Raw genomic sequence first — 15,483 nt, forward strand, 5'->3', positions numbered from 1 at the left:
CAGCAGAAGTAGCAGAAAGCACATCGTATAAGCCAAACTCTTCATTTGCTCAACTGAATGCCAAAATACACAAACTGCTACAAATAGCCTTTTTGGATCTAGAAGTAAATGGCTGGCAATAAAATAGAGGTTTAAACTACAGGAGGCTTTGTGTACAAAAGTCAGTCTGCATAATCCACATTGCCTCTGTTTAAAATAACAAAAATCAAAGTTTGGAACTGAAACAACTGAATTATTCTTCAGGAAAGAAGCTTTTGAACCACTATGATGCTATATTTTGCAAAACACATTGTAATTGTAGCATGGCAAAGTGATCTGAAATATTGATTGTTATTATATATTACCCAAAAATATGCATCAGGGGTCATTCAAGTAGCTAAATTTACCAAACACATTCAACCAGCATGGCTCATGTATGGTTATGGTTTTAACTTATTTTGAACATGCATACGGTTACATATTTCCAGATTTCTAGTTTGTTCAAAAAGGAGTAGGAAGAAGCAGAGCTTATTTATTAATCTTGCCACTTTTCTGTTTCATAGCAATTTTTTACACATGTTTGTTCACTACCTGTGCTTACTTTGTAACACAAATAATTTAAATAAATAACCAATCAAGTTCTTATGAATAAATAGATTTTTTTAAGTTGTTATTTACATAATGTGATAAATAACGAAAGATGATCTCATATATTTTTAATAAGGTTTAAGAAGTTTATCAGGATTATTCTACCTTGTACTTTGTAAACACTTGGAGTTTGAACCGTTTCTTAAACTGGCTCATATATTAGTACATTGTATGATTTATGTGCTTTATCCATTCCATAATCAACTTACACACACTGAAATACTAAAGGTATAAACTGCTGTATGTGCATACAAATGTTTTAAGTGTAATTGTTCCTTAAGGTTATATTTATCTTCTGTTGTCAAATAGAATCATTGTACATTTTTGAGTAGCAGGTTACAGTTTGCTCAGTGTATAATTTTAGCTGTTTGCAAATTCATCAAATCATTCAATTGTAATAATTGTGGTTTAAATCAATAAATAAAGGGTTTGAATGTTCTCTATAACCGACATCTTGTATTATTCTAACTGACCTCTTTTGTAACATGGCTAGTGAATGAAGCGTGGGCACCATTATAGTTGTTTCTCCACATTTCTACACAATAACTTACATATACTAACACTAGCAAGCATAGAGAATATGGAATGATTTTTAGTTCAGAACGTATTTAGCTTTATTCATTACAACAACATTTCTTGCCACATTATTTTGTATATTTTTATGAGATTTTCAGTTCATTTTATCATCTATTTTTGCACCTATTTATTTATTTGACCATGTCTACTCTATTTGTGTTTGACTTTCTCTAAAGCAGTCTGTTTTTGTCAAACCATCTATTTGTAAAACAACACTTTTTACTAAGATTATAAATAGTCTGTGGAAGGTAACATTACACATATATTATATAAGTTGCTTATATAGCAAACCGCTTTGGTGATTTGGATCCTTAAAAAATGCCGGTCAGCTCCGTTCACTTTGCCGTTATTAGATTCACCAGCAGAGGGCAGTGTGAGATCATTGTGACATTCCAGCATTCATCATGCAATACAAACTAATGAAAAATGATTTTATCATAGTGGATTTGCTATTTATCTATTAGCGGTTTCACAAGGGAATGTGTATATGTTAGGACGTTCAAATATGTGGAAATGTGAGAAAGAAGTACCTGTAATACAAATATCCAAAATGTGCTAATTAAACTAGTTTATTTTATTTTGAGTTAATGTGTGTAGGTTGTCATGGATATGTGTGTCATTATGTCATACCTCCAGGTAAGGCACCCCTTTCTCAAAGGACTGTGAGTATTCCCTCAAGGTCTTCTCCTCGTCGAAGAACTTGGCATCCCGTCCCTCTGCCGCGGGCTGGAAGAGGCCATAGTTGTAGACATCCCACAAGGTCTCACTGAGGGAGCAGATGATCTGCTGCTTGGCGTTCCACACCGTGCAGTCTTGGTCGAACTGGAGACATCGCTGACAGACAGAGAAGGTCAAAGGTCAGCGATGTAGCTTGTATACATTATGATGTTGTATATAGTCTCTAACACGATGAAATAAATGAGTGGCGGTCACAACAAAACTTTTGAAATGCTGAATGTTCAATATTTTCTTTTGAGACCATGCAGTGAAGTGAATTATATAGCGCTTTTCTCTAGTGACTCAAAGCACTTTTACATAGTGAAACCCAATATCTAAGTTACATTTAAACTAGTGTGGGTGGCACTGGGAGCAGGTGGGTAAAGTGTCTTGCCCAAGGACACAACGGCAGTGACTAAGATGGCGGAAGCGGGGATCGAACCTGCAACCCTCAAGTTGCTGGCACGGCCGCTCTACCAACCGAGCTATACACCCCCCTGACCAGTCAAATTACGCTTATTCACGGCAAAGAAATGCGATGAAAAAAGTTACTGGGAGAAAATATGGTGTTTTGGCATCCTTGCGCTTATTAGAAATGAATTAAAGTAATTTTTGCTATTTGTGTGAGGTGCAATACTGACAATATTGCTTGTGGAACAGAGTACAGTATATGTGTTCTTTACAGATTAAATATTGCCATACTTTGTTAATGAAACATTTTTACTCAACAGAACTTAAACATTGTAATTTAAGCAGTTGTTTTTTGACCGTATATCACACAATTTTGGTTAAAATGAGCCTAAATACTTCCACCATATGTGGTGCATTTTACTACAATACACAAACAATATGCTTTACTCTATTGTGGGCATGCCTTGGAAAATGTATGGCTTACCTTACCTTTAAATAATTTATTATCTGCCACATAATATTCATGAAATACAGTGCAAATCCACAGCAGGGCGAAAAAACTATATGACTAATCATGTGCAACAATCCAGAGTAAAAAGAACACATTACTGTGTGAGCATGAGACCCATAAGCCACAAAAGCACCTCAGAAATATGTGCATGAATGCATTTTTGGATTTTGCAGTCATTGGCGTGCGGCCATTTTCAACACGTCATTACATTACATTAAGCCACAGAGCAGTGCTGTCCAGGTCCTAACAACACAGCGTGGATGTATCCATGCGTATTGTTCCATTTCGGTAAAGCTGTGAGTAAAAACTGTACACCTCAGCACATTTCATCTTCACCCCCCCCCCCGCCCCCTTCCCACCCTTACCCGTGAGCAGCTACCCCCTATAGTTTGCACTGTTAGTTACTGATAGGGCCAACTAACTCTATTGGCATGGCAACCAGTTCATTAGAGGAGGCAGGCCCCAGTTGCCGTAGCGATAAGTCTGCAGCCCCTAGGAGGTTGAGCTGCTCATGGCAAAGAAATAAGAGCGAGTATATTAAGTGAGCATATATATTCTATAGGTTTGTCATGTGGTGTGCATTATGTGATACAGGATTGAGTGTCTTATTGAGAGTAGACCATCATCATACAAACTACTTTCAACGTGGGGATTTATGTCCCCACCCACTTTAAAACTAGCACAGTGAAGATTACAGAGGCTGAGGTGTGTTTATCAAAGGTGAACAGAGTATTCCGGACCCAAGGGCACATATCCTCATATTCCTTCGCCTTCTTCCCCCTCCCCAAACTCATTAAAAGCCAATTAGCGATTACGGTTGCTTTGAGGGCAGATTAGCTGACATGTAGAATAGCCAGAACGCATAAAGGATATGAAAATTGAGTAAAGATGACAGAGTGGAGAGGTTACGCGGTTGCACTGTTTCACGCCTAGTTCTGGCATGTGTGGGCTTGTCAATTCTCACCTGACGCCTCCACACAAGCCAGAGCTGCTTCAAGTGTGAATTGGAGCCAAGTTTGGTTTATAAAAGCACAATAGCACCATGTCTGACCCTGACCCTACATGTTGACTGAACATGTCTGCCATCACAGGCTGATGAAATTGAACTCACACTTTCTTTTCGAGAGTCATCACCCATTGGAATGACAACACGGTGAAATGAGGTGCGCAGGGGGAGGTGAGAGGGGGTGTATCTACTTGCTGCAAAGCTCTGGTTCTTGAGAGTGGATTCAAAATGTGAACAGAAGGTCTGGGTCAAGCAGGCTGTGGTGTATCAAATAAGACATGTTTTGTTTGAATTTTCTCTAATTTATTCTAAAACACTGGTGTCCAAAGTGCGGCCCGAGGGCCATTTTCAAATTTTTAACGGCCCCCGGCAAATTCTATAAATATACAACAAAAAAACATTAAAAAATGGGGAAAAAAAGAGCATACAGGTGATATGTAATGAGAAAACATTGCGATGTGGATTCTAATAACACAAAGATGCCATGCAGGCTGGGTTTTTTTTTTTTAACTGTCATTACTCAAAAAAAATAATGAATCAAAATCAATGTTGTTATGAATTAGTGACATATTCAAGGCTCCAATTACCTTACATCATATATTCCACTCTAAAATATTTTTTGGGCAAAATATTGTATATTTAGTGTGTTTTCCATTAAAAAATATATATATATATGACAAAAAGAGCAAGAAACAAACAAGCAAAAAAAACAACCATACACAATATTAAAAACTTATAATCGACCGATAGATTTAAAGTTGATCCAGAGATTTGAGCGTTGAACGTAAAAAAAATGTGTGACTTATTTTTACCACTTTTATGATTGGGGCCCTTTTGGGTTCTTGAACATTTTAGTGGGATTTAAAAAAGAACTGTCTTTGCTATATATATAAAAAAAAAAAAAGAATCAAAATCAATGTTGTTATGAATTGTTGACGTACTTATGGCTCCAATTACTTCAAATCAAATATTCCACTTTAACACATTTTAGGTGGGAAATGTTGCCTATGAGGTGTTTTTGCCGTAAATACAGTTTGTTTTTAACAAAGTGCATAAAACATAAACAAATTAAATGTATATGTCAACACATGGAACACGTTATTGTCATAAAACATGATTTAAAAAAAATAATAATATATGACTTTTTGTGACTGAGAACTTGAGGAGAGCCCTAAAGTTAAAAATGTACATATTGTAATGGTTTTGAAAATAAAAAATTCTCATAATGGACCCCACATGCTTTGATTTTTCAGTGTGCAGCCCTCAGTGCCAAAGGTTTGGAAAACCTTTGCTCTAAAGTAACAGTACTTTTACTTGAGTACTGCTAAGGTCACAACCAAGTTTAATTTTGATATTTGTCCTTTGAGAAAATATATTAAAATGGCTGCTGAAATATGACGGGGTACAGTACTCATTTTTGTAAGATACCGCATGGAAAGCTTTTCTCTCTGCAGTAGTAGCATTTAGTAGAATACAACTCATAAAGAGGGCTTAAATAATGTTGTGTTTTTAGAACCTACTGTTTGTTTGATGTCAGGAATTCCAACTCGGAACACCATCATGGTCAGGAAAGTGTCCTCCAACGGCGCCATGGTGGTCATGCTGCGCTCCATCAGTGCTCTTCTCTTGTGCGGTGCGTTCAAGCCCGTGTGATGCTGATTGGCCACGACGACATGATGCTGCGTCTTATTGGCTGTGTGATGATGTAAGGTGTCTTGATTGGACATGTAAACGACCCCGCGGTTTCCCGGGTTTCCTAACCTCACGGGGCGGTCTGCTCTCTGCCTGCCGACTACAATGGCTGCCGGTTTGACCACCTCGCCAACTTTTCCTTCCCAGGATTGTCTTCCTCCCGTCATTTCCTTCTCTAGCAAACCTTCTAACCCTCCATTCTCGATGTCATGTCCGTCTTCCCCTTTTCTGGGTTCTCTGACCAGGTCCTCGTCCTCCTCCTCATCCTCCCCATCTTGGTCATCCTGACCGGGATAAAAGTGCTCGTTATTTCCCAGCATCATTCGCGGCACAGGGGTCACTGCAGAGAAGGCTGAGTGGCATAGCTGTCATGGAGACAAAACATGGCTATCCCAAGAGAATGGCCTCATCCTTTGAAACATGCTGTGGGGAACAGGCAGAGAAATCGGTCAGTTTGAGTCAGTTGAGTCCGGTTGGGTTCAGGATGGTGTGAACCCACTCAAACTTGAAGCTATGGAACACACACAGCATACTTATGAAGTATGAGGGCCACACTGATCGGCAGAACAAACTTAGTCATGATTTTACAAGGAAAATATAAATAATGATGTTTAGGAGTGTGGGAAAAAATCGATTCGAATTCGAATCGCGATTCTCACATTGTGCGATTCAGAATCGATTCTCATTTAAAAATAAAAAAAAAATTATAATAAAAAAAAAAAAAGGTTTTTTGTTTTTTTTAAATTAATCAATCCAACAAAACAATACACAACAATACCATAACAATGCAATCCAATTCCAAAACCAAACCCGACCCAGCAACACTCAGAACTGCAATAAACAGAGCAATTGAGGAGACACAAACACGACGCAGAACAAACCAAAAGTAGTGAAACAAAAACGAATATTATCAACAACAGTATCAATATTAGTTACAATTTCAACATAGCAGTGATGAAAAATCCCTCATTGACATTATCATTAGACATTTATAAAAATAAAAAAAAAGAACAATAGTGTCACAGTGGCTTACACTTGCATCGCATCTCATAAGCTTGACAACACACTGTGTCCAATATTTTCACAAAGATAAAATAAGTCATATTTTTGGTTCATTTAATAGTTAAAACAAATTTACATTATTGCAATCAGTTGATAAAACATTGTCCTTTACAATTATAAAAGCTTTTTACAAAAATCTACTACTCTGCTTGCATGTCAGCAGACTGGGGTAGATCCTGCTGAAATCCTATGTATTGAATGAATAGAGAATCATTTTGAATCGGGAAAAAAAATCGTTTTTGAATCGAGAATCGTGTTGAATTGAAAAAAAAAATCGATTTTGAATGGAATCGTGACCCCAAGAATCGATATTGAGTCGAATCGTGGGACACCCAAAGATTCACAGCCCTAATGTTGCAATGGTTTAAAAGGGACCTACTATGCAAACCAACTTTTCTTATCTATTAGTACCTATTTTTGTGTATTTGGGATCAGCACAAGTCCCAAAAGTTTGAAATCAAACCATAGAGGCATGGCAGATATTTTTCAAACAATCTTTCCTTCCCTTAAACTTTCTCCAAACGAGCCGTTTGGAATTTGCCCAACTTATGAAGTTTTTCCCATTGGTGATGTCAGCGGATATCTCCATATATCGTAGAAATTTACCCGAGGAGCTTTGCACAAGTCCGCCATTAGAGGTGGGGGAAATAATCTATTTTTAGATGCATCGCAAGTTGGACATGGACGATTGTAGAATTGATTAGTAAACGTCAATAATCGATTTATTTAGTAATGAATAAATAAAGTAATGCAGACAGTTCCAAAATTTGGCTGACCTCACCGAGAGATCTGACTAGCTCCTTTATTATCGGGCACTTATGGTCCAGTTTTGCACACATTTTCATTATTTTGAATAAATGTGGGAATTAAATTAACTGTTTCTTATTCCAAATGAATTGTTTTTTTTAAGTTGCAAGTGATAAACGCTTACCGTATTTTCCGCACCATAAGGCGCCCTGGGTTATAAGCCGCGCCTTCAATGAACGGCATATTTCAAAACTTTGTCCACCTATAAGGGCGTGTTATAAGCCGCATCTAACTGCGCTAAAGGAATGTCAAAAAAACAGTCAGATAGGTCAGTCAAACTTTAATAATATATTAAAAACCAGCGTGATGTGGGCGCGCACGGAGTCGTATATCAACATGGACGGAGCTGCGTTAAAAAAGCCACCCGGCCTCTTCGCGTAAACTTACCTTAACCACTCGCTCATCTTTTCTTCATCCATCCCTTCGAGTTAGCTTTTATGATGACGCCGGCTGGAAAGGTCTCTTTTGGCAAGGTCTTCCTTTTGAATATCACCATGGGTGGAAGTTTCTGGCCATTAGCATGGCAAGCTAGAACCACAGTGAAGGATGACTTCTCATTCCCTGTGGTGCGAATATTCACCGTACGTGCTCCCGTTGTATCCACAGTGCGGTTCACAGGAATATCAAAAGTCAGTGGAACCTCGTCCATGTTGATAATGTTCTCTGGCCGGATCTTTTTTTCAGCTATCTTGTTTTTACAATATGCACGGAAAGTAGCCAGCTTTTCTTGAAAGTCTTTAGGCAGTTGCTGTGAAATAGTAATCCGTGTGCGGATGGAGAGATTGCGTCTTTTCATGAACCGGATCCCTGTCGCTTAGTAGGAGCCATTTTGTGGTCTTTACAGATGTAAACACACAAAGGAAATGAAACGTACGGTAATATCCGCGCGCTTCTTCTTCTTCTACGCGGGCGGGTGGTTGCTTACAGTAGAAGAAGAAGCGCTTCCTGTTCTATGGGGGCGGGTGCTTACCTTGGCGGTTGCTTGCGTAGAAGAAGAAGCACTTCCTCTTCTACGGGGAAAAAAGATGGCGGCTGTTTACCGTAGTTGCGAGACCGAAACTTTATGAAAATGAATCTTAATATTAATCCATATATAAAGCGCACCGGGTTATAAGGCGCACTGTCAGCTTTTGAGAAAATTTGTGGTTTTTAGGTGCGCCTTATAGTGCGAAAAATACGGTATTTAGTGATATGAAAAGAAATGTGAAACTGCATGAATATACATAAATTAAAGATGCATCAATAATCGATTTTTAATCCAGAACCGTAATCGTAATCAAATCCTGAGGTGCCCAAAGAGTCCCACCTCCATTGTAGTCAATAAGTTCCTTCTTTTACTCCAGCCTCTTGTTTTGGAGGAGACTTGCTCGAAGTGCATGGATTGAAATGATATAGGTTAGTAGACTCGATATGGAAGCCCTAAAGATTACAACATGGCTGACGGGGAGAAGACGCAGTCGAAGTGGAGGCGTGTAAATAAGACCTCCCACAAAACAGCGCATCCTTAGCGGGCGGTCAGAAAGCGGCTTGATAACGGTCTGTTAAACATAATTTATGGAAAATGTTGGCCAAAGAACCACCATTACATGTTATGTAGACAACAAGGAAGTGTTTTAAATATAGAAAAAAATCTTAATATGATCCCTTTAAGATAAACGTTATGTTCCAAAAATAAAATCATGATGCAGAAGTGTCTAAACCTTATCTACTGAGGCCCGTACTTAAAACTTTTTTTTTATTTTTTTTTTATACAGACTAAAACCGATTCAAAGTAGGGTTTTAGCTTTGTCAAACTGACAGTGTGTGTTTTTATCTATCCATCCATCCATTTTCTACCGCTTATTCCCTTTGGGGTCGCGGGGGGCGCTGGAGCCTATCTCAGCTACAATCGGGCGGAAGGCGGGGTACACCCTGGACATTTTTTGTATTTTTCTCGTTACATTACAGTAACTTTTTGGCCCTTTTTATCCCCCGTTTTTGCTGTTTTTTTTTCAGTTTCCCTGTTTTATTTTTAGAATTCCACGGACAAGCAAAAAAAAAAAAAAAAAAAAAAAAAAAAAAAAAGAGTTGCGGGCTGCAAAAGGCACTTTGGACATCTCTGTTGTAATATTTCGAGACAAAAGTTGGAAAAGTACAAAATAAAGTTGCAATGCTACAAGAAAAAAGTTGTAATGCGGTAATACATTAACTTAGTAATTGTTACAAATATACACAATTGTAAAACAAATGTGTTCTATTAAACCACTAATGGCAACATAAGCTCACCAATGGTGCTCTTGTTATATTTTTTGCTTTGAAAAATTTTACTGTGAGCAAGTTGTGAACAGCCCTTTCAATTTATGTAATTAATTAATTCATTTGTTTGTGTTAAAAATTGAGCACAGAAAGTGAATAAACAAATGTGTTAGAAATTGTTAAGAATTAGAAAAGGAGTAGGGTTTGATAAGCTAAGCTATTTGTACTCCTTTTCGGACATGTTGAAATACTGTATGTGATGTACCAAATTTTAAATGTGTGCAAGTTCCAAATTAATTAAAACCACAACCATAACAATAAATGTGCAATGTAACAACAAAAACTTGAAATGGTACAAGATTGTCACCAGAACAAGACTGTACAGTAACACTAAACTCAAGCTGTAAAGTTACAAGGAAAAGTCGGAATGTGACACGATTATTGTTTTAATGTTCGGAAACAAAGTCTTAACAGTACGCAAGTAAAGTTACAATGTTGCAAGAATGATGTCAAAATGTAAATTTGTGACAACATAACTATCCATCCGTCCATCCATTTTCTACCGCTTGTCCCTTTCGGGGTGGCGGGGGGTGCTGGAGCCTATCTCAGCTGCATTCGAGCGGAAGGCGGGGAACACCCTGGACAAGTCGCCACCTCATACTAATGTTTTCAAAACAAACTTATGTTAGAAAAATAAGTAAATATTGTAATGGGGAAAAACTAGTAATAGTAAAATAAGCTTTATTGGCCAAAGGATGTTTAACACAATCTTTGAGTTGGAAGACGGCGCTATCTTTATAAGAGCAAAGGCATAACAAAAAGAAAAGCTGTAAGACAGCAAAAGTAAAACCGTATGAATAAGAATAATGTCGTAATGTTACAGGAATAGAACAGGGAAGTTACATTAAAAAGATGGTATGAGAATAATACTTGCTGATGATAAATGTTACAAGTAGGAATGTCCCGAGACAACTTTTTCACTTCTGATGCAAGTAATAGTCGATACCAATACTATCCAATATCAGCACGTCATGCATACTTGTATTATTTTGTTGTGGGGAATGTTAGAAAAGGCTTCAATTAGTGAAATTAGTCACACTGAGAACAATGGTAGGTATGGAAAACACGAAACTATTTATTATATGAACGTATTGCTGTTCTTAAAGGGGCCCTATTATGCAAAACCAACTTTTCTAAACTATTGGTACCTGATGTCGTGTATTTGGAATTTGCATAAATCCCGAAAATGTGAAATCAAACCGGGGATGCCTGGCAGAGAGATTTATAAACCAATCTAGCCTTCCTTCATACTTCCAGAAAAAGAGCCGTTTGGAATTTGCCCCATTTGTGACATTGGTGACGTCAGCTGATTATCCATATGTGACAGAAATGTACCCAAAGTGCTTTGCGCGAGTCCGCCATTGTAGTCAATAAGTTCCTTCTTTTTCTCTATCTTCTTGTTGTGGGGCAGACTGTCTCTTACATGCACATGCATCCTCCGCTGTTGCCATTTCTATTTTAAAGTAGCTTATACTGTAGATCAAACTTAATCTGTAGTAGACGCCATATGGAAGCGCTAGAAACTACAACATGGCTGGCGGGGAGAAGACGCCGTCGAAGTGGAGGCACGTAAATAAGACCGCCAACAAAACAGAAGAGATCCTCAGAAAGTGGCTGGAAGACGGTCTGTAAAACATAATCTATGCAACATTTTGCCCAACAAAACACCATTACATGTTGGAAGTCTTTCAAATTTAGAAAAAAAAAATATGATATGACCCCTTTAAGTTGAAGCAGCATGGTAAAAGTTTTGGCCACAATAATTCATAAAATCAAGCTCATGACGTTGTAAATAGAATGATGCGGACACGTTTGTTACTGGATACTTTCTGATAAGCTTCTGCCGTGGAGACTTTATACTGTGTCTGTGAGTAATATGAAACTTAAATTATTTGATACTTGGTGATATTGATAAATGCGTTTTAGACTGCAATATTTTTCAATCAAGGACACTTATTACGTATGGGAGCTTGTGTGCTATTATGTGCGTAGCTGTTGTGTAGCTGCTAGCGCCTAGTAGCCAATAGCCTACCATGTTTACATTTTGTAAATTATTTCACTAAAATACAAGAGTTTATTGGAGGACATAAAGATTTAAGTGGCTGTCCAGCTTTGCACAAATAAACGCACTGCAGGACTGCTTGTATCAGAGCTTATATCGGAGATCTTTTAAATGCAAACTGATATAATCTGATACTTTGCTGATATTAATATCGGATCGGGACAACACTAGTTACAAGAATAAAATATTGATACGATTAACAGTTGTAATGTTATGAGCAGAAAGTCAAACGGTACAATACATTTGTAATTAAAAAAAAAAAGACAAAAGTAGTAACGGTAGGAGATGAAACTAGGTATGGTATGTCTTAAAAAATACAGTTGTGTAGCAAGAATGAACACAAGGTGTTACAAAAAATTAATTTGTAATGTTATGACCTAATACGTGCAATGGTGTTAGATTGAAATTTAATAAATTGAGAGAAATAAATATTTCATTATAATGAATGCTGTCAAAATTCTCATACAAAATTAGGAGTAATTATCTTTTACTTTCAGTGTGGCCCTAGTACTGCTTTGTTTAAGGATTACAAAAAACGCTAATGCAGAACAATCCACATGTCTAAATGAGCACAGAGATGTTCCACTTTTTTCCATTTGGAGAAAAGCAGGCTGATGAAAGACAGGCTAAATATATAGAAACTGTGGAATATCATCACGGGATCTTTGCAGACAAGGGTGAGTGAGATATGCAATTTAGCTTCACATGAGGTCGAGCTCTTCTAGGAGGCTGGACGAACTAAGCGAACACGTTTGCACCACAAAAACAACCACTGACTGAAGGTTTGAGCCATGATTTACCTCAACGTTAAAGAAGCCCCAGGTTTCCCCTGATTTTTTTAAACATGGATGTAATATGTTGTTTAAGAAGGGCTTATGGCTACAATTTTGCTGTAAGATCATTTAATAGGGCTTCTGCTATGACATACTAGTGCTTCCATATGTTTACTTCTGGTTTACTAGTTAAAGGGGCTTTGCAAATCGCTGCCAGCAGCTGCTTGCCTGCTGCCTATCAGCTGCTTGCCTGCTGGCATTTTGAAGCCGGGCAACACAAAATGATTGGCAGATGGAGTTCAATAAAAAAAAAAATCACATGACACAATGGGGGGAGGGATGCAACTACAATTAGTACACAGTCATACAATCAGTGGCATGCTGACCAAATTGTGGCCTTTGGCGTAAATAATAATGTAATGATGTCATCATGTGCCAAGAATAGCATTGCAGTGTTCCTCCTCTCCAAAAAAGAGTGAAAATGGAAGTCTAACGTTAAAGGAGTATTAGGGAATATACATTTGGAGAAAAAGTAAAAATAAAGTAAGTCTATGCTTTAGTTTATTTCAAACACACTTAACAAAGTTACATAAATGAATATCACATGTTTACACCAACATGTCAGGTCCAAAAAGGGGTAGGAAGAAGCAGAGCATGTTAAATCCTACCCCTTCTAACACCAATTTATCTGTACACTTCCTGTGTTTAAGATTTTACCATTTTTTGGCAAAAAATAATCAGGAACAAATGAAACGACTGGGTCGCATAGTGATGCGGGTGTGGTTCTCCCAAGGATGCAGACGGCTTCGGACACAGCTTGCAGGTACGAATATGATTTATTTAAAATATAAATCATACGGTGGATAAACAAAAAGACATGCACGTAGCACAAAAGGCAAGAAACAAAAGGACTAGCGTGGGAGCTAGCAGGCAAAATGGCATAGCATGAAAACTAGCAGCTAAGGAACATGAAATAATCGTCGTCATCAGTTGTATGGGAACAAACTAGGAAGCCAGACCGAGTGAGGCCAGAGCAAAGACTAAATAGCCCTCTGATTAGCGCCCGGGCAACAGGTGCGCGTCCCGAACACTAACCAGAGGCAGGTGCGTACAATCTGCCGTCATGGCAACAGAAACAAACTAAACTCAAGGTGCTGAAAACACGTGACACAAACATAAACAAACTCTGATCCGGGCAGTGGATCGTAACAACAAAGTTACAATCAAGTTGTAATCACAATACGTAAATAAACAAATACTACTTTTAAATCATTTCAAAATGACTAATTGTTATATGACGTTTTATGTAATATTATGCAAAATGTCTTGAAAATGCATTGACTTCACCTGTGGCTGGACATTATAAAAGACATATAAACAATGGAGAAAACAACTCATACTACATCGAAGGAAAATTTGGTTGAAGTGGATAATTTATTTAGAAAAAACATGATACTTATCATTAGTAAGAAACACCTATTAGATAAGTATAGCCTATAGGAAAAGTAAAAAAATATGTATGATCCCACAAGCATGTTATGTTTATTGATAATTTTGATTGTTTTATTTATTTATTGAACGAAATACAAGTGTATTTATTTATTTCTCTAAAAGGGGCTGTTTGCAACTTTACACAGATGCCTCGAGGGAGCTAACTTTTCAATGTTTTAAGCATTATATCCTGCCCTCCAACAGATTTTAGGACGTAATGATGTACCGTAACTACGTATGTACGTACATAACACATGCATGCGCATTAGCTTTGGGTGTTGTTAGCTAATAATATAAATGTAGATAGTTAATGTTAGCTGTATGTATGTGAATTCTATAATAACAACAACAACATGGCTGCAAATTGTTCGTTGCTTCTCTTGGACTTTTCTGGTATGTGTGCACGTGCTCCCTGCGCGTATTGTGAGTGACCGCCATAAACACCAACCATTTTATCCGGGCCGGAAAACATTTTTATTGCATAAACCTAGTAATTGTGACAAATACAGAGTTTAAAAAAAAAAAAAAAAAAAATGTATGTGTGTTCTGTTAAACCACTAATGGTAACAACACAAGCTAGCCAATGGTCGTCTTCTTAGAATTTATGCTTTGAAAATGTTTCACTTTGAGCAAGTTACAAACAGCCCCTGTAAGGTTAGATAGCAATATATATTTTTTTAGGTTTATGTATATTTGTTCCTTCTAAAACTCCAATAAAAAATAAAATAAAAAAAAGATTGAAATATAAATTTTTGGCAGCTTTTTCAAAGTCATATTTTCATTTGGATTTTCCTAAAATCTGTACTTCACTCTTGTAATTACCTTAACTCAAGTAACTTAAGAGTTAACGCAGACAAACTATAGCGGTGCCATGATCACTAGCGTGTGTGCCAATGTTTACACTATCGAGTGGTAAGCTGCTTCCTCGCTTTCTTTGCTCGTGAAAGTTTTTTGTAGATCATAAATCATGCTCTCATCTGGAGAGTAGCAGTACGAGGATGTAATAAGACAAGTTGGTACACTATGACAGCCAATTTAGACCCCGGAAATGGCGAGAACGACACGAAAAAACGCTTGGTTCCATCCCCTTTTTCTTCGCAAAAAGTCATTCTTCATCTAAACGGGAATATAACAAGATTCTATCAGTCAGCATCCTAATGACAGCAGACATTGTACAGTAAGTTATGTTTATTATGTTTGTTGGCTCTCATAAAGTCTGCAGTGAGTATTAATCAGTGATGTAGTGGATAAAAAAAGCAAACGCTGTGATGCGTTTTTGAAATTGATGCACTGCGTGAGCTTAATATGAGCCGAATACGTAAATATTAAATGTTATTATAAATGAGGCCGTTACTACATTACATACTGTATATGTTTACATAATGTATCCATCCATCCATCCATTTTCTACCGCTTATTCCCTTCGGGGTCGCGGGGGGCGCTGGAGCCTATC

At 37.5% G+C, this 15,483-nt stretch overlaps 1 pseudogene; it reads right to left on the reverse strand.

Annotated features, from left to right (window-relative positions):
* Window positions 1-5,903, reverse strand: part of LOC133610863 (SH3 and multiple ankyrin repeat domains protein 1-like) — a 42,590-nt pseudogene extending 36,687 nt beyond the window's left edge.
* Window positions 5,904-15,483: the final 9,580 nt, after the last annotated feature.

Source organism: Nerophis lumbriciformis, linkage group LG11 (assembly GCF_033978685.3).
Source record: "Nerophis lumbriciformis linkage group LG11, RoL_Nlum_v2.1, whole genome shotgun sequence".
Lineage (NCBI taxonomy): Eukaryota > Metazoa > Chordata > Actinopteri > Syngnathiformes > Syngnathidae > Nerophis > Nerophis lumbriciformis.